A 20,427-nucleotide genomic window follows, 5' to 3' on the forward strand; every position below is an offset into this window, starting at 1 on the left:
ATGCATCAGTTACCTAGGATAGCCTTTGTTTCTGGTATTGACTTGGAAAATAAGAAGGAAATGGGAGATCTCCTAAAAAGCCTCTGAAATATATGTCTTCCCTGATATTTTTTAAATGGTCCATGGAGAACTGAAGGGGCTGAGACAATGCCAAGGTGCCCAACCTAGAGGCTACTTCTCCAGGCTGGAGAAGCCAATGATAAAACTGAAACCTCTAGAAATTATTACTGAGCACAAACCAGGCCCGTGTGCAATTCTAGAAACCTTCCATCTGCTGAGGAAGTCACCTCACCACTGCGGAGGCTGTGATAATGCTAATCCAGATAGCACAAGATATCATACAATAAGGAAAGAAGGGCCACATCGCACTGTGAAACAAGCAGAATGAAGTGAGGTGGTGGAGAACAGAGAGGATGAAGAGTGCTGTCAGGGCTCTGGGTGCTGGCAAATAAAAAAGCTTAAACAGCGATCTGGATGCAAACTCTTTCATCTACAATGTTGTCCTGCCTGCAAGATACACTAGAACAATGGTGGTACCAACTTTGTAGGAGTAACCAACCAGGTTTCTCCAGGAAACTGAGGGGTGACTATCCTGTTACCGGTTTTTGACATGGCTGAAAAAATTCAAGGCTTTGAATAGAAAAAGTACTGAACTGACACCAGGAACACCTGAGTTTTCATCCAGGGTTTCTCTTACCCTGTCACATTGGACAGTATATCTCTCTGTAGCGTTAATTTCCCTTTTGTATTAAAAGACATTATACTATCTATAACTAAAAGAACCTCTATGAAAATTAGAAGTAGATATGAATCCCAGTCCAACAAACAAACAAACAACAAAAACGTCAGGAGCATGAACAACTTGAGTTGGTCTTTGCATACACACTTGCTCCAAGATCCTCTTGCAAACATAGACAGCTTTACTCTGCCTGGTATAAGACAACTTTGCTCCTTGAGAGTGGGAATCTTTTCTTCACAGTTGTCGTATCCTATGTGACTGTCAGAGGATAGGGCCATTAAGTGATTTGATAAAACACTTTTGCCAAGTGGGTAAAGGAAGGCTTGAAGTAAAAGACAGAAGCAGAGACGCACGTTTTGGAGTAACAAGGAACTTCAGAATCAGCCAAGAAGGAAGGAATTTAATGCAAACTGGGATCAAGCACAGCAAGATCCACCAAGTAGCAAACAGGCAAATTAGAAAGTAAACAGCAAAACCAGAATTAGCATCAGTACCCAGACTTGAGGAGTATCATCCAACAGCATTATTCAATAAATAACTCTAGCCCAAAAGGATCCAAACAAATTTCAATTAGCGGCCATTTCACCAGTCAGAAACTTCTAATAGTCATCCGTTTATCTAATAACCACGCTCTTACCACAGAGATAACTCCAGTTCTTAATGAGAGCTTGAAGATACAAAAAGTTCCTTCTGAATTATCAAAGGATGCTAATTCTGTGTCCTTGTAATTTTAGTATTAATTGTGCTATTTGATTACTGCTAATCTGCGTGTGACGATAAGTGTTTTTAACCAGAACATTTGCTTAATCAGAACTTCCTATGCTCCATCTAAGTGAAGGGAAGTTACTGGAAATGAGTGAATATGATATGTTAAACCATTTTCTTAGGCTGTCCCTTACAAACACACTTAAGATCCACTCTTGTAACATACCTAGCCAAGAATATAAAATGTACCTCCTCTCCAACACCCACTTTGTGTCTTTTTTAATTGACATTTTGGAATTCACCTGAAAACACCAACAATTTGCCCAGACAAAGCTTGGCCTTGTAGAAGACACCATATTAAACAGCAATCTGGAGAAAACAACATATTTCATTTATTTAATTAAATTTTAACTGTTATTTTCCTCATTGTTATACTTTGGGCATCATAACTTGGTTCTAGCAAAACTAGACCTCGAGCAATGAAGGGTTAAAGGCAGAACATTCTCTCTGTATCCCCTATGCTCTTGGCAACTCATCTCAACCCCTCCTTCCCTATAGTACCACAAAATGAATAATGCTTTAGCCATGGGTTTGCAATGCTAATATCTGAACAGTAAAAGATACCTTAAGACCTTCATCAAGATTTTTTAAGGCTTCATTTAATGTCGGTGTCAAGGTTCTGTGAAGAATAATTAATAGGACCCCAAACAAGGTCTATGTGGCCATCGATTTCCAGGGAATTTATGCAGGTAACTCATTAATGCCACAGAGAGCTCTGCATGTAAATCCCAAAGCCTTGATAGGGAAATGGAACCCAGTGATTTTCCCCCCCTATAAAAAACACAAACAATGACAAGAACAGAAGCGTATAACCTGAATATCTATACAAACAACTCTATAGCCTGTGAAAGTTTCCCATTTACACCCTGTCACCCCTTCTTTCCACATGTATAAAAGATGGGGCAATTATTTCAGCAAACCTACCCATATAAATCAAGGCAGTTTTGCTGTGGGAAGACTGGGCGTTTGAGGCATTTAATATTTCAGCATCCCCAGATTATCACCAGGATCCATTTCGCTCTGTGGTCAAGTGCATGGTTAGCCCTGTGACAGGATATTGGCCATTTTCTATGAAGATCTGAAAACGCTAGTAAACAAACACCAGTTGGAAAAGTAAGAACAAGTCTGCGGACTGGAAAGCACCCTACTTGTAATGGGAACAAAAAGCTGGCAATCAAATCTAAAGAAAAAGCTAAATCACAGCAGAATGACCTACTTTAAGGCATTTGCCAAAGAAGCGGTGTTTTCAGACAGCTCCTCTGAAGCCGCGTCTCTCTGTCTGTGCCATCTGCAGATTTATTACTTTGCCTGAAAAAAACAACCAAGAGTAGGGGGAGAGCCTCTATTTGAATGATACAGGAAAGATTCCAGTATTGTGGGCACCACACCCACACCTACTGATGTGGTCCAAGGTTTTGCTTTAGAGGCACCTAATTAAGAAACCCTGACTCATTTACATGGAGACGTTTGATCTAAATTACACTCCAAACCGCACCAAATTGGGAGCATCTGGGAATGTGAAATGTTTGTTCCCTGTGACGGCTAGAACAGGGCCAGCTCTGGACGGCACATGTTCAAGTGACGAAAAATATTTCACATGTAACGTACTTCTGAGACCCACTTTTCCACTAATAATTCATAGCCAGCTTAACCAGTATCTGTACTCCCACAATTATTTCAGGCTGTGAAAAATTATGTCACTATTTTTCTTCCTACAGCTAGAAAGAGGTAGAAGACCACCCACTTAGCTTGTTGTCATTGATAAAAAGACCTTAAGTGCAGCCAATAGCAAAAAGGGAAAGCTGCATAGGGTAGAGGGTGGTCATTATAAATAGCCAAGTTGCCTCCAAAATATGCAGAGTGGCGATCTCAAGGGCTAAGTACCAAGTGTTAGCCCTCTCGCCACTGAACTCTGTCAGCAGTCCCACTTGGCTTGCTGGGGTCTCAGCAAAGCTCTGATTCCCAATTCAATGGAGGCTTCACTGTGCCTGAAGAGGCTGCTCATGCAAGGTGAGGCTGTTTTCAGGTCAGAGGTCTGCCACTGGATGACATCTGGATGCAGGCCAGCTCATTCCCACCAGGTAAAATGTCTAAGAAACTCAAAAGAAAACATTTTTGCCTTGAACGCTCTGAACAGTAAGTCTGCACATAATTCACCTAGAAGAGTGTTGTATTTCAAGTACAATAAACAGAGTTTTATAGATACAGTCAACCCAGCACTTCGGCACCTGATGGCCATTTTACCTTATTAGGATATATATCACCAAGGTTTCAGCAGGAGTCCAAGGAACAAGAGAAAACTTTAAAAAAAAAAAAATAATACTGGGATCTTTTGTCTAAGGATGATATTAATGCATTTATCTGATGTACCGTGTTTTGCAGTAGCTGGAATGAGATTTGAATATATTAATATTTTCATCAGCAGAGCCCAGGGAGCCCAGTTAATAACTTATGCATGGATACATAGATAAACTTCAGACAGTCGTAAGATTTTCAGCTCTCATGTTGGTAATACTTGGAGAGATCGAATGAAAGGGACTGTTCTCCCCGAGTCTTTGTTGTGGGTATGCATTGTGACAGTATGGAGCCAGACCTCTTCTGGTTGTCTACACAGCCTGGATTCAATAAACTGTTATGTATGCATATTATGACAATGTGGTCAAGGAAACCAGATTTTTTATTTTTTTACTCCACCTTCAAGTGCCTATGTAGTCTGAATCTGGTGCTTATTTTTCTTGTCTCCATTCAATATGTTAACGTATTCATAATTTGATACAGGTCATATTCACTTTATAATTAAAGGTATGAGTTTCGTTGAGAAAGCACTCAGATCACACAGAATGAAAAAGTGTTTATTGTGTTCTACAGTGTACTCTTGGGTTCAGTGTTGAGTTCCAGGTCCAGATAGACTGTATCCCACAGGCCTGCCATGACAGACACCACAGGTGGTAAAGCTTACAACAGACTTTGTTCTATGGCCACTCTCCATGGCTCACAGACAACATTTTTCTAGCTTTCTGGTGGTCTAACGGTCTTTCTGTTATGCCTGTGTGTCCCTGTTGTCTATGTGTGTGCTCAGGTAAAGACATAGTGTGATAGTTAGAGCCAGACTTAGCAGCCTCATTTTAACTGCCCTAACCCACTTGCAGCTGCAGTCTGAGACACTGGAAGTTAGGGCTTTATCATGTACACAGAGGGGAACTGTGTGTACATCGAGGATGTGTTTCTCTAGGTTCCTGATGCACTCTGTGCCACATGTGTGCTTATTTGAACCCGGAACTAAATTCCTGTTCCTAAATCTGCAGTGTTTTATCCCATATGATCTTCAGTGACACTTCATCAGAAAAAAAAAAAAAAAAAACCAGGGGATGTTGTTCAAGGTTTAGGGGAATAAGCATCAGTATAACCCTTCTCACACCTGCTCGACTGGAAGGAAGATCTCCACATACAGTAAGCATTACCACAGGCCCGCCTGAGCCCCACCCGCCTTCAGGGAGCAGGTCTCCAGGCCTAAGTGCCTCTTCCTCCATTACTGCACCTCCATTAGGAGCACGTAATGCAAGAGCTATCACTTTCATAATAAGGCACTGCACTTACACCCCACCTTTCAACTCAAGAGTTTCCAAATGCTTTAAAAAAATCATTATTTTTTATTATTATTATTTATTTGTGGAATCTCAGCACTGGGAAGTGCAAAGCCACAGAACAATATGATCTTAGTTACACAAGACTTTAACCTACACTCAAGTTTCCCCCTTGATTTGCCAGTTAAAAACCAGAAGTAGATAAGTGCATGTGCGCCAGTGGAGAAAGGGGAGAATGGATTCTTACACCCAAGATGCCCTGCTGTTTACATGCCAAAAAAAAAAAAAGGGGGGGGGTCATTTGTTAGAGTTACTGTGCTAAACTACAGCCTACCCAAGAAAACATCAGGAAAACAAGCAGAGGTTTAGACACTAGAGTTCAGAAAATGGAAATGAATCACCCTAACCAAGGTCGTTCACTCCCAAGAATGCTCTTAGGAAGATTATTAAGCAATACAGGAAGCAGATATCAACCACACCCTACTTGATGTTCCTTGGTCATTGTTTCTTAGGTCAGCTCTGCTTGACTTTGAATTGAACAGTCTTTCATCACGTGGAAAGGGCTTAGAGACACTTTCACAGGCTGGCCACACTGGCCTTCACACTATTGCTGAGTCACCCAAGCATTTTTTTGGAATATTGTACCTATTTTCCTTGAAACAACTCCCTTCCCATGACTTCTATGGTCTAAGTGTACTTTGTATATCCCTTTAATGCTTGAATATGATCCAGTACCCCTGACACAGTAGACTATCAATACATGCTGAGGAGCTGAATAAATAACAAGCTTTCAAGGGACTCCACAAGGCAATCTAGATGTGAATGTGACACGTCTTGTCCCCCCCACCCCACCCCTGATAAAGTTATAAACTAAAACAGGCCACAGCAAAGCACAACTATGGCAGATGCTAATTAAATACCCAAGGAAATAATGAATTTGAGATGGCTTTCAATCAAAATGGCCACATTATCTTGACTAGCCAGGGAAGATTTCCTGAAAAAAAAAGTTGAAGTTTTAGGAATTTTTGTGACAAGGAGAAGGACCAAAAAATGGGTATGTGTTTTGAATGTGGGTGTACCCAAAAAGAAACATGCAGTTAACACTTGAGCTCAAGAAGAACAGTGTAGGCAAATGAGTGGAGAAGTCAGCCCAGAGATAATGTGGGGTGTCTAAAGAGGGCAAAGGCTACCAGGTACAGAGAACTCCCTTAAGATGAGAAAACCCTATTGTTGGCAAAGTGGTTGGGCCTGTACCCAAAGTTTAGAACAGCATTAACGTAGTGCAGCCAAGGAGAGGAGCCTGTTTTGTCTTCCCCTGTTTTAGTTCAAGCCACTCCTGCAGTTCTTTGCTGTCCCCAGATCTCTGGGTTTAGAAGAGCTCAGGGTCTGTCAATAGCTGCATGCCTTACACAATGTGCATGGGAAGAATTATGAAAGAAAATCCACTGTGCTTAGACACAGATACCTGCTAGTTCCTTGTCTTCAGCAAACTGGCTGTCCCGAGTCTCCAAGAAGACAATGCTGCAAAGCAGATCAAGTAGTGTCTTCTGAATATGAGTAATCGAGCCGCTGGTGTCATCATGAAACTCACATGAAACAACAGTGTGGTCGAAATGAACTTCAAAATGCAGATGTGACTTCCTGTCCTAAACTAAAGAGAAAAGTTCCCATTGCCTGACTTAACCTAACGCTAATCTATTATATTTTGCATTTACATTTTCCACATTAGTACACCAAAGAATGGCTGTCTGTTTTTAAAAACGTAACTGTTGAGTTTGAGATCAGGAATTAGTAGCACAGCGTCACAGGCGCATATGGAAAGATTTTTGTCTGAGGAGCTTGGGAAGAGCTTGGTTTTGGTTTTGGTTCTGAGGAATTTTGGGCCAATCAACACCTAGGCCAGAGGAAGAGGGAGGAAGAGAACGCCTCTTTTAAAAACCAGTGCCATGTGCTAAGATTCTTGCAGACATCTGGGACTAGAGAGACGTCCAAAATAGGCAAGCAGAGGTGAACTCACCATAGGAGCAACAACAGAACTCTATTCTCATTTTGGGTCAGAAATGGTGTCTAGGTTTTCCCCCAGTAGAACGGAAGCTGTCTAATCTTCTGATTTCAAAGATGAGCAAACCTAGGACTTCCCCAGGTCATTTAACAATGGTGTAGGCCCTCTAACTGAGGTCACTACAGTTGTGGGAAGTAAACGGAAGTAGACAAGTAGGAAACCATTTAAATTCTATCTGACTGATTACTCTAGATCAGTTAAAGTTTTTTTTGTTTTTTGTTTTTTGTTTTTTGGTTTTGGTTTTTTTTTTTTTTTTTAATGTCTTCATGTTCCAGTAAAAGTAACTTCTTCCCTGGATGCGCTTTTTACAAAGTAGTTAGATTTGATGGTCATAACGCTACTTGGCACTCCATAAATTCTATATATGGATCTTCATAGCATCCATTTGGGTCCTCAACCCTGTTTGCCCTTCATTCTTGTTTTCTTTTCTGCTTTAAATATATTTTAATACTTGTATATTGGATATATTTTAAATGTAATTCATTTCTTTTTACTTAATAATGTAGAAGTATAAATCAAGTTGATAACTAAATTTAAAAATCCACATGGAGCTTAGATTTATTCAGACATGTTTACTGAAAGAGTTTGTGGAAAGTAAATATGTACTGTGTACCATGCATATGTATATTATGTAGCTCACAGCTTCACATATAACTCTCACCAATCAAAGGATTTGTTAAGCTGGGGGCTAGGGAAGATCTGAAATCAACAGTACAGGTAGTCACTGTTAAAATCTGGGGATGCTTAGGCCAGCTCATGAAGACATGAGCTTTTAATGGAATGAAAGAAAGGGGGAAACTGCTCAGAAAACAATGCAAATATCTTTGTTTGGAAATGACTTCATCTCAAATAGCAGCCGAGTTGCAAAGAGATGACAAATGACTGATAGGGAACCATCTTATTTTCTTGCTAACTTAATATCAAGACAATGAGGACAAGCTCCCCTGACCTTGTTTTTTGTTGTTGGTTTTTCCTTCCTGATTCTGAGCTCCTCAAGTGGCATGTCTCCTTGTTGCTTTCATCGGGCTCAACCATGTTTCCCAATGAAAGGGCTGGGAGCCATTGAGTACTCAGGGCACCACAAGGATACCAACCATAATACAGAAAGCTTTTATCTGGCAGTCTGCTGGTTGGGAAGAATAAATGGGGTTGAGGAGACTGTACACTCATGGGAACAGACTTAACTCAGCAAATGAGCTAAGGGCAGGAATTGAGTTAGGAACAGAGAAGGAGCACTTTTTATGGAATGGTGACCAATTGCTACGGCCCCATAGAGAGCGCCATCGTCTGAGGTATGCTTTCAAGGACCACTGAATAGTCAGAGCAAAGCACTTTCTAGGAATGCAGACAGGTTCAGTAACTTCTTTGCTAACTGCAGGCATGTGTGGGACCACATAAAGCAGATCCCTGAAGAGGCTTTCTCCAGATGTATATGTAGCATCTGTAGCTTATCTGAGCCTATTTTGAAGAGGGCCCTTCAAAGTAATATAAGCCTCTTGGATGGAGGGCTCAGTACTCAGGAACTGAGACTCCAATTCCCAGTTATGTCAGCGAGCTGAGCTTTTGATTGCTGACTTCAAATCTATGCTTTAAAAAAAAAAATCAAAACTGCCAAAATCCATTTTTTTATAAGAGACGGTTTTAACAAAACTATTCTCTTAGTGACATTTGACAGACAAGCTACCATGAATTTTCAGTCGGAAACTGTCTGATAATTCGCTCTGGTATTAGAGGAAAGCATTTCCATGTCTTCATTTGCTCAGCTGATGAACAGGAGCTTCCCGTGTGGTAAATGTGTGGTCACACCTATGAAGACAAAGTGTAGAGCTGTGCCTCAGGAAAGATCTGGGGAGCATGGAGAACATTTAAGACTGAATATGTAGAAGTCTCTTATGTATTTAAGTCCAAACCACTATTATATCTATGATCTGCTTTTCAGAGAGAAAAAATATCTTAACAAATTTATATTTATTTTGTTTTACCAGAAAGTCTATAAAAATTTTTTTGTGAGAATTTCTATACTGATTTACTTTAAAAAAAAATTCTCCATTCTAAATCCATGTGTGTTTATGTCAGCGGACCCTCCTGTTCACAAACATCTGAAGTTGAATCTTCCTGAAGTATTCTTTCTAATCCCGGATGTGAGGGTAGCCCCTACCTCAGTTTAAATGTACCTGAGCAATAAATTTCCCTCAGACAATCACAGTCCTCTTCTCTTCTCTCTTCTCCTCAGTGATAGCCAGGGGCAGCTGCAAAGGTTGAGGGAGATCCATCATGAAATGTCCTGTGTCAATGTGTTCTTCCAATCTACTTACTGACCTTCAGCTTGCAGCCATACTGCTGACCCTCATGAGTTGGAGCCTGAGGGGAAAATGGCACTGAGTACTGATTCCTATGTCCTGTTGTTCTGTGGTCTCAATTAAGTACTAATTAATTACCCCTGGCATCTTTGGCATTGCTTGTCAAATTGCATTTAGGATTGTCTTTTCACCGTTACAACATCAGTGGCCCAGATCCTCAGCTAAAATTCCCATGTGTTAATACAGCCTTTTTTTCAAAAACTATGTTTAAAATTTCAACAAACCTATCTACAACCACTGCAGGAATCTTTCGAATGCAACAAACAGAATTTGGTATTGTCAATTTTGATGAATAGTTCTTCGTTAATAAACATCCTGTTATTTCATCTCCACCTGCAGTTGCCGATGCTGCCTGGAATCAATTAACTCATATAATTTGATTTATTTTACAAAGAGACTTTGGGATGTGCTGTGTTGATGACAAAGGTCCTATTTGAGTAGTTCTTGATTGCAAGTTAGATTGTACCTGAATGGATTTCTCTTCCTGTGTGGATATGTGTATACAAGAGTGTGTGTGTTGCAAGAGGACAGGAATAAAATATTCCTTGAAGAAGTCTTGATTTTTTAAAATTCATTTTAAAAGCATCATGGGGGTGCTTTTTCTGAATGTTCTGACTTTATCTGAAGACTCCTAAAGAATACAGATCCTGAAATGTTATGTATTCTCTCTTTTAATCAAGTCCTCTTATTTAGCACATTAGTGAATCTTTTTTTTTTTTTAAAAGAACAATGTAAAGCTATGGAGCACTGAAGCCAAAATACCAGCCAGTACTGAGATACAGAGGCTGCTATGGACAACTTTGCTTTGCTTTCCTTAAGATGTGATTTTCTTTCCTTCTCTACATATTTTCAGGCTACCGTTTTAGATCAATATTCAGTTACATTACATACCATCTGAAATCATATCTAGACTTCCATATATGAGATTGGATCCAAGTCACCAAGAGCCAAATCACCAAATCAAACTGTTTAAGCAAAAGAGAAAAAATCTACTGAGCTGTATAAATGAAAGTTTCATGATGGGACAGAACTCTTATAGTTAGAGCCAATGCCAAAGGGTATTGACGAGACCTCTCTTTCCGTCTCTCAACTCTGTTCACTTTGTTTTGATTTAGAAATCTTTTCTTTTCCTGGCAGCAACATGGTAGTGCCAGGATTGTATCATGTCAACTTCATATCCTTGGGGCATGTAAGCTACTCCTTTACTACAGGAAGAGAAATCTCCAGGAATCATTCCCCTTGGCCTGGCTTGTGTCCCTTGTTTATGTCTTGTTTGCTCCTGATCCATTCTCTATAGCAAAAGAATGCATTGCTCTCATTAGCTGGGTTTGGAGCACAGGCCCACCCTGGGTTAACTTCACTCAAACACAAAGACTGGGGGTGGGAAGGAAATGATTTCTCCCAAACCTGACCTCATTAAAAGGAAGAAGGATAATGAATGGACGTAAAAGAAAAAAAAAATCTACCAGCCTACTGTTGTAAAATATTGCTATGATTCCCCCAACAATTTGTCTATCTTTGATGGAAATAATAGTTCAATCAATAGTAGTAAGTAGAGACTAACTCTCATTAAGGAGCACTGGTATCTGTAGTTGGGGAAAGTTGCCTATATCTTCCATATTCTAGCAAGCTGACACAGTTTTATCAAAAAAGAGAAAATGTAATATCCATCTGTGTGTTCCTCCACCCACATGACAGGAAAGATCGCCTGTAGTAAATCATATATTGAACTCTGTGCTAGGACACAAACTTACTATGCACAGTCTATAGACTTTACCAGATAGAGTCAGCATAGTTCAGTAAGAGGCGATAAAGCTTCAGAATAAAGTAGTTCAAGTCCCAATGTCAGAAGTTTTGCTTCTTAGTTGTGAGTATACACCAAGCTCTCATTCCTTCTACCCTTTGCACTTTTACATAAAAATAGGTGTATTATGAGGATTAAATAGATAATATATCCATAATGTGCTCAGCATAGTACCAAGCACATAATGTCATTTTTCAAAAACTGATAGTTATTATCATGTATATCAAGTGAAATAATACAAGCAAATCACTTTACAGTGTGCCTTTCACTGGGAAGCCCTTAGGAGATGATAACTAGATGCTACTGATATGAAATGGAACACAGGGCATGTGGATAGGAAAATGGAAAAGATTAAGTAATACCAACCATGATGGATTTGGAGGCGGGGAAACAGACCTTTGCAAGTTCAGCCATACCTAACTCTATCCTCAGAGAAAAGCCTTAGTAATTTGAGATAAAACAGAATTTATCTTCTCTCCAAAAGAAAGTGTTTCTGAAGCAGTTCTCTTCCTTTTTTGACTCCCATATTCCATCAGCTTACATAATAGATAATTAAATTACATAATTACAATAATAAGTACAAATGGCATAAACTTGTTTGGGACTCTCTCCTGGGACCGTCCTCTAGTGGGAACAGATGTGCATAGTTGAGAGTCATTAACTAGCTGGGAACATCGAATGTGTTGTAGGCATTGGTCAGCTATTTTACAAGGGAAACAGAGAGCTGGGTGAGTGCAATCAGCCAGAAAGACCTCTGCCGCCTATCAGGAGCCTCTCTGCACTCTCCTCTACCTGGCTTTCCCTAGCTCTTAATATTCAACCACAAATTTGCCATCTTTATTTAGATTTCTTAAACAACTATCCATGACTGATATGCTCAAAACTCCATAGCCAGAATTGTGACCTTGTTACTGTAAAGTCGCCACTGCACACTGAGCAGACAGCAACATGAAAAGATAATGCTAGAACATGGAGGATTCATACTTGGTGATGTCCTAAACCCATTACTAGTCTTAGTAGAAGGCTGGATGTGCATCTCTAAGAAGAACATAAGAGAAACTTGCTTGGCAGTTCTAAATTACACTGTGGATCAGGCAGAACCTAAAAAGACATTGAGAATGTTTGTTTAATGACAAGCAGTCTTCTGACTGGACAACTGTGTGAAAGGGGCAGTTGTCTTCATCCTTTGGGGTGTTCTCATGACTTTTCTTTCTTTGCAATATACAAGTTACTACACTGCTGTTTTCAGAACCAGAGTCTTGAAAAAAAATAAACAACATTGGCAACATGTATCATTTTACCTCAGCGTTTGGGGAAATCCATGCACGACTCTGTGTTGTTTGGGGCACCACAGTACTCATTAGCAGCCAAAATCTAAAGTTCTTACAGGTGAGTGAGCACTGTCATCGAGGAGAGTATTGGATAGCGCTTCCTGTTTGCTTTGGAAAGTCAAATTTTCATGATAACAACACTTTAAGAATTACTTTGGATGAGGAAAAAAATGATTTCTGAATAGGCTCAGTGGTGTGCCTTGGTTGTATCCCTTCTTATTCATGATCTAAATTGCTTATCCAATGCAAATCACATGTTCTGCTTTGTGAAGAACATAAATTCAATTTTATTCTAATTTTCTTCGGATCTTTATTGATATGTTTTCGTTTCTTCTTTGACAATTTCTAATAATGTATTTTTATATATTGTGTTTTCATCGTATTTACTCCATTAAGCTCTTGTATCTACCCTTCATTCCCACTGAAGAAAGCCCTCCTATTCAACAATATTCTTAATCTGAAGATTAAGTGCCAATAAAGAGGCTAGTTAGACCCATTCTTTAGCTCAAATCCATTCACCCTGCCACACCTCCCCCAAAATAAGATCCGTGGCAGTATTCGGTCAGGTCTACTCACTGAGAGTAAAGAGAATGTTTTGTCTCATAATCATGGAGAATATTAAATAAATGTTACCAGAAAGAAAGTCTGCTGTCATGTGAAGAAGAATACATGTTGTATTAAGGAGCCAGGATTTTTTTCTTGTGAACACAGAAAGAAATAGACTTTAAGCAGAGATTGATCCACATGAAGGTAAACAAATTCACCTATAAGCAAGCATCCATGTCTTGGAAGGCTCTTTGTGTGGGGACTGGCAACAAGAGCAGGTTCAGTATACGTGAGACAGCAGAAAGACTATCACTTTAAAAAAGGAGAAACAAAACTTCCGTGTGAGACTCAAGCTCTTGAGGAATCCAACTGGGACCCAGGGCTGGATTCTGAACCTGATGGGGGAGAGGAAAGGCAAAAATCACAGCAGAAGTTCCACGTGTGTGAACTATAGATCCTCACGTTCGCTGCACCTTGGGATCAATGGCCTGACAGGATCCCCGAGCATACCTGAGGCAGAAAGATACAACACCAAAAATCCTGGGAGCTATCTTCTTTCAATCTACATTGTCGTTCTCTTTAAAAAAAAAAAAAAAAAAAAGTAAAATATGTCCATTCTTCTACTGTCACAAAATCAGGCATTCAGCATCTTTGAGACGATGGCCAAGGGTTTCTTGACCATTCCTGGAGCTACTTAGCTTTCCAGGAACCACCCATGCTTCCTACATGAGCATCCCTGATCTTGACAGTTCCTCTGTCTTATTTTCCAGCATTTCATCCCTGGCCAAAGTACTGCCAGAACTTTACCAAAACATCACCATGAATGGGAATCTGACCCAGCATCCAATCCAGCAGATAATTTCCACTGTGGAGGGGCACAATGGACATACCTGGTACTGAGAGTCCCTTTTTCTTCTTTCTCCTCTCAGAACTGCAGTAGCATTTCCATGTGGCCTCTAATGTCACCTCTACTGAGTGTCTAATGACACTCAGCCCATACCATACTCTCAGATTATAATCTCTGAACACACAGCCATCAGAAGTCCAGTTTTCTGTTTTATCTAGAAAAGTTGGTTCTCGTTTCTCTGTGTTTTCCCAACCAAAATATCCATCAAAATGTCTTGCTAAGCAAGAAAAACAAATCAGATAATTCTCTCACCTAAATAAAATTCTCTCAAAGTTAACATTTTCCTTGTTATACTTGAATCTATAACTTAAGCATAAGTTTACATCAGATTAATATACCTAAACCAATCCACAGATAGCCTATTCCCATACGTGTGGCCTCACCTGAGTATCACGGTTTGACTGCATATTAGCAAGCACAGATAGGTCAAAATCTACCTCCTGACATCCTGTGGCAGGTTAAGATGGAATCTTACCAGAGAAGCAACTCCCTTGAGCTATTGTACATGCACAATAGCCCTCAATTGAAATATTCGACTGGAGGATTTCACTGGGAACTGAGGTCCTGAAATTGCAGCATACAGACTCCTGAAAGAACTGTACAGTGAGAAGCAATTTCCCACCGGGCCATTGATACCATTTCAGAAATTTACATCTTGAAACAGTGTTGTGGTGATAACAAGCATAATGTCAACTATCTGCCACCAGGTCTGTCAATTGATCTAGTACCGAGTAACACCGGGCAGTTCCTGTCTTGTTACAAGATAAATGGGGCCCCAGACTGTCAGTAATGCAGGGCTGTTTAGTGCTGTAAAGGGAAACTGTTCAGGAAATGACAAGTGCAGAAGCCACTCAGCTTTCAGTTCGAGGGCTGTTGTTTTGTATTTGAACACTGACTTCGACTGCTTGTTGCTTCTCCAATACTGAAATAATCATTCATTTTTCAAAACATTATGGTTATAAATAATTTAATAAAGGGAAAAAGGAAAAAACAAAAAACAAAACAAAAAACAAAAAAAAAAATAAAAAGAAAGAAAAAAGGACGGGCAAGGATTTAGCAACTACAATCAACCTACCACATTCCTGAGATAGTGCTTCAACATTTTCTCACTCATCCTCTTCTCCACATTTGTCTCATCCCAAATCACTAAACCAAACAATGACAAAATCATAAAAGGACCAAAGCAAATAACCAGCCTTGACCAGGAATGGACAATGCCTCTGGACAAACACAGGCAAAACTCTTCGGGTTACTAATGAATACTTGGGCCCCGGCTAGCGCATCAGCAGACATGTCAGTAAGGACTATTAGACAGATTTTGTTAAAAATTTTACCAAGAAGCGAGTAAAATAAAAACTGACCTAAAGAAAATATTTTAAAGTCTCTTACTGAGCACGACCAGAAAGAGCATTTTAATGTCTTTTATTTTTAAAAATGTTCAACCATTTACTTAAAAAATTTGGCTTGATCTTCGCGACTCGGTGATAACTGAAGTCATGCCAACTCTGATGTTTTTTAGCTTCAGCTGCTTAAGAGCTATATGTGATCCCCCAAAAAGATTGGAATGATTTTTTTTTTCGGAGTGAAGAAGGAAACATATGTTTTAACCCTCATGTGCCTTTTTTGAAAAGAATGAATTAACATGTTATAATACTCTATCAGTAGGCTTAAAAATCATTCACGTTCTTTAGAAATAAAATAGAAACGTGGGTCTTTAGTAACTAACACTGTAGATTTTAATCTATCTCGCTGAATACAGAGCTTTGCATGTCTGTTGCTATTGTTTTTTTCGATGGCAGCTGGAACAAGGCAGTTTGAGTACGTGAGCAAGGACCACACACAAAACAAATGTCACAACATCAAAGAACATAATGTATAGAAACACTGGAGTGTCTTGAAAACATTTCTTTCTAACCAGATATATGACATTATTTAAAAAAAAAAAAAAAAAAAAAGGAAAGTAAAAATGAACTTAGGAAGCTTCATAGAGGGAGGGGGAGTGAGGCCAAATGGTACCAAACATAGCAAAGCCCACTGAGTGAGAAAGTGTGGAGGAAATACCTATGTGAGGTCTCTGAAAGCCACAGCACAGGTCCTTCCTATTGCTAATGTCACCCACCGCATTGTCAGAGAAAGAGGAACGGATCACCGGGCCGCCCTTATGAAACGAAGGAAGGCAATCGGGATGTTATGGCTTTTCTATAGAATGACTCCTGTGTGTCGAATGCATGGTTTCCATCCCAATCTCAAGAAGTAATCTCAAGAGAAAACTTCGAGTGCTGGGGCCCAACTTCACTGAGGAGAGATGTTGCGAAATGTGATACTTTGTCTCTTCCCTGGTGTATCATCCCCACCACCATCTCCTATCTACCTTCTCATCCATAGACACCCACCTCTGTGATGCTCTCCCACAATTCTTGGAGCCAAATGACCATGGCCTGAACCCTCAGAAATCATGAATCAAAATTAACCTTTCTTTCATTAAGTTGATTGATCACGTACTTTGGTCAAGGCCACATCAAAATCAAGAATGCACAGGGGAATTAGGGCGAGTGCAACCATTACTGTACTACGAGCAGTGCTAGAGCAATGTCTCATGTGGCCCTGGCAAATCTGATCTGAAAAGTGGTTGCCGACTTCAGGGAGGGAATCTTGTCCTGTTAGAGAGAGGGGAAACATTGCCCAGTGGGCTCAGTCCCAGATGACACGTAGGTTGTTTTTGCAGAAGATGGTGTACAGACAAGTCTAGAAGTCCGATACTTTCAAGTTTCATTCTTCTCAGTTACAACTCCCACTGTATTCTGGTATGTCCTCAACATTCTGGAAGAACAACAAAAGGGAAGAATTGGTTAAGAAATGACAAATGTCTCGCTCCCTTGTAATGACAGAAGAACTATTGGCAGAAAACTTAAAACCAGAATGAAAGAAAGGTTTCAAAGGAAATCGAGTTTCTGTTTACAAAAAAAAAAAAAAAAAAAAAAAAAAGGTTCCAGCGCTGGGAGAAGTGTCCAACTCAACCGGTCGCTGTGGAGAAACATGATTAAAGCGATGACTGAGGGGTTTGGTGTCCTTGCCTCAGTTTCCTTTATTCTCCTCGGAGTCCAGAGACAGCCAATCAGAAAGGAACCTGGCCTGAAGGCTTGTCAGGGATAATAATTGAAAACATCTGTCCGTGTAGCAAGTGTGGGAAGCCCATGCTGGTCCCTGACAGAGGGAGTTCTCAGGCAGCGGAGCCAGAACCACGACTGTGCTCATAGTCTCCTCCACAGACTTTCTCACTACCAGCTGTCTTTATTCTCCTGCCAGGAAAGCGAGGGGCCCGGGGCTCTGACCCAGGCAGGGGTTAAGTGAGCTGAGACTGGGACAAAAAGAGGGACAGGCTGCCTCGGAGCTCAGGGTACAGAGACGAGGGGTATCTGGTTTGAAACGAAGAGACAAAGAGAGAAAGAACAAGGGTAGACAGCAAAGTAGGCTTTGAGCACAAGGAACAGTAGAAGAATTTGGCTTCTAGACCCAGGTGAGCTGATCCCGTCCCACCGTCTGAACAGATATTTTAGTTTGGTATTAAATGTATGGAGAGCATGTTTGAAAGGTCTATAGATGTTCGTTCAGCCACCGGAGAAGAAAATTCCAGATTGCAGGTTAAAGAAAAGCTAAACCAACCCAAGTTGTAGTGTAGAGATGAAAGAAAATAAAGTTCTCAATAGAAAAAAGATTAGGTGTTTCATTATCTGTAGATAATTTAAGAAAGAAAAAATGCTTTCTGAGAATACAATGAACCCACAGATTTGGGTGGATATAACCCCCCCAAAAAAAACTATGAATAATGTTTTAAAATATTGAATAATCCCGATCGTTTCATTGTTTAAAATAGTCTCTACATGAGTTAATCATCTCTGGAAGGGATACGTTAACAGTTGTGTCACAACTGTACTCACAGCTACCTCACAGATACTTGATGTATGATGTTCACTTGGACACAGAAAGAAGAAATCCAGCTTGCAATGAAGCAGAACTTGCCAGTAGTATGGGGCTTGGGTCCTGAGAAAATTTCGCTCAACACATGGGTGGCAAGAAATAATACAAAGGGAGAGACTTAGGGAGGCCACTCTGTCTCATTAGTTAGGAACAGTTCTGTATTGTATATGTATCCAACATAAACACTTGGCTGAGGATGTTATTCTACTGACAGTGTTTGCCTTTCCTTATGGTCATCAGCTGGGTGACTACCGCTACTTGGCTGAGAAACACTTCATCCATAAAGAAAAGTTCCATAAGTAATAACGAGCGTGAGTTTGTGTTCACTGCATAGCAAGGATTCAGATTCAACACGGAGTTTTCTTATCCAACTGAAATGAGTCAAGCTGTTTAACCTAATCGAGCTGCTGTAAATCAGGAATGTTGTGATATTAGTAATCCTCCCACGTCAAGCACTGCAGTGAGGCGCCACACAAGATACAAACGTATAAGCACAAAATAGAGACTCCACTGACCCTCTTCTCCTCACCAGCTTTATACATCCCTCCTCTATCTGTAATCAAATTGTAGTAAAATCATCACTAGATAGATAGATAGATAGATAGATAGATAGATAGATAGATAGATAGATAGAAAGAATGTATGTTTGTGGTGTGTGTGTGTGTGTGTGTGTGTGTGTGCTGGTGTGTGGAGAAGTTAGAGGAGAGCTTTAGAAGTCAGTCCTTTCTGTCCTGTTTTGAGGCAGAATCTGTTACTCACCACTGCCTATGCCAGGTTAGCTGGCCAGAGACTGTCTGGTTGTTCTTTTGTCTTCATCTCCCATCTCCCTTAGGTTCACTGGCTTTACAGCTACACAATACCACATTGGTGTTATGTGGTTCTGGACAGGCAAACTCTGGTTCTCATGCTTGTGTGGCAAGTAACTTTTCCACTAAGCCCCGGTACATCATTTTAACCATGGAGAGACCATTTGTCCTTTCAACAGTGTGCTCTTCCATATGCATGTATGACCAGAAACAGGCTTGGTTAATAAAAAAATGAAAACAAAATATATTAGGAGGGAATGTTGATCTCCTGGAAACTGGGCTTTAAAATTACACATTTGGAAGATTTTGCATAGATGTTTTGCAAAAAAGAAGCAGGTGCTAATCTGAAAGGAACCCTGAGATACACCATGTATGTCAATATTCTAAAATTCTACTTCAAATATTTATGAACATAAACTGTTCCTAATATTGCTTAACTCTGTTTTAGGAATGCCTAAATATTTGCCTACTTCAGTGCTTCTATCCATCCGTCAATAATTTTTCCTTCTTCTTGGAAGGTTAAAGGTAACTTCAGGTTAGCATGAGTCAAAACCCATCCACCCCACCAGCCCCTTAGCTTGCTTCTCAAGTTCCCAGATTACTGACCACCTGTGAGATATAATACCACTCATTGATGCCATAGATGTATTGTTTCATTTCAAAATGGCTTTTGCAGTGAATGGCATGGCCCTAGTACATAGACCGCCATTTTCCATTTTCAAGCCCATATAGACATTGTTGGTTGATCATTTCCCTTTCCACTCAGGGGTTTCAACCTCAGAGTCCTTACCCAGAGATCAAGCAGTCTCCCTGAGGCAGATGATGCACACCTGTGGGTCAACCTTTGCTAGAGTAGACCAGTTCATCCAAAGCCATGCATTGCTAGGCACTCTAAAGAAAAGACTGTTTCCAAGACAACAGGAGGTTCCTGTCTGTTATTCTCTTTTAATTCCTAGTCTCTAGCTTACTCTTTCATTCTTTTTTTTTAAAATGAGTACATATTTTACTCCATAGAGTGAGTTATGCATAAACAAACATTTATATTGTACACAGTTATACAAGAGACTATTTCAAGTTTAACTTCTTTTGCAATGGATGATTATGCCTGCAGTGTGTTTCTAAGTTTGTCTGGCTTCCTTACAAACTACTTCAAGTTTGGGGGGAAAAAAAACCTGTTTTGATTTGTTGAAAACCAAATTTGTAGCACAAAGAAATAGAAGTCTCTTAGGCCAACTGACCTTACAAATGAGGAAGCTGAGGCTGAGGGAGGTCAAATGAACACCAGTGGTCATTCTGGTAATGAAACATGATGACAGGAGAAAAAAAACACCAAGCTTTCTGTGTTCTTGGGAAGTCTCCCACTCCAGCAGCCTACACTGACAAGGCTAAGCCTCAGTGCCTTCCTGTGTTTCTCCATGTTCTGGGTTAGCTGCTCTCTGGAATCACTGCTCAAAACCATAGGTCTGAAATGGATCATTTGAGACTCTCTTTGGTGCGTTCTCATTTGATGTATAACCATTCACCTTTTGAACCTAGACAGTTCTC

The 20,427-nt window shown here is 40.1% G+C and overlaps 1 protein-coding gene and 1 long non-coding RNA gene across 2 annotated transcripts in view; one reads left to right on the forward strand and one right to left on the reverse strand.

Annotated features, from left to right (window-relative positions):
* Arhgap15 (Rho GTPase activating protein 15) overlaps window positions 1–20,427 on the forward strand; it is a 585,234-nt gene that overhangs the window by 544,949 nt on the left and 19,858 nt on the right. The window lies entirely within an intron of this gene.
* Window positions 15,149–20,427, reverse strand: part of LOC143441296 (uncharacterized) — a 48,346-nt gene continuing 43,067 nt past the window's right edge. Inside the window, exon 5 of the long non-coding RNA XR_013108568.1 lies at window positions 15,149–16,918. This is a non-coding gene — a long non-coding RNA (uncharacterized LOC143441296). The remainder of the gene's footprint in view (window positions 16,919–20,427) is intronic.

Source organism: Arvicanthis niloticus, chromosome 2, assembly GCF_011762505.2.
Source record: "Arvicanthis niloticus isolate mArvNil1 chromosome 2, mArvNil1.pat.X, whole genome shotgun sequence".
NCBI classification, from domain to species: Eukaryota; Metazoa; Chordata; class Mammalia; order Rodentia; family Muridae; genus Arvicanthis; species Arvicanthis niloticus.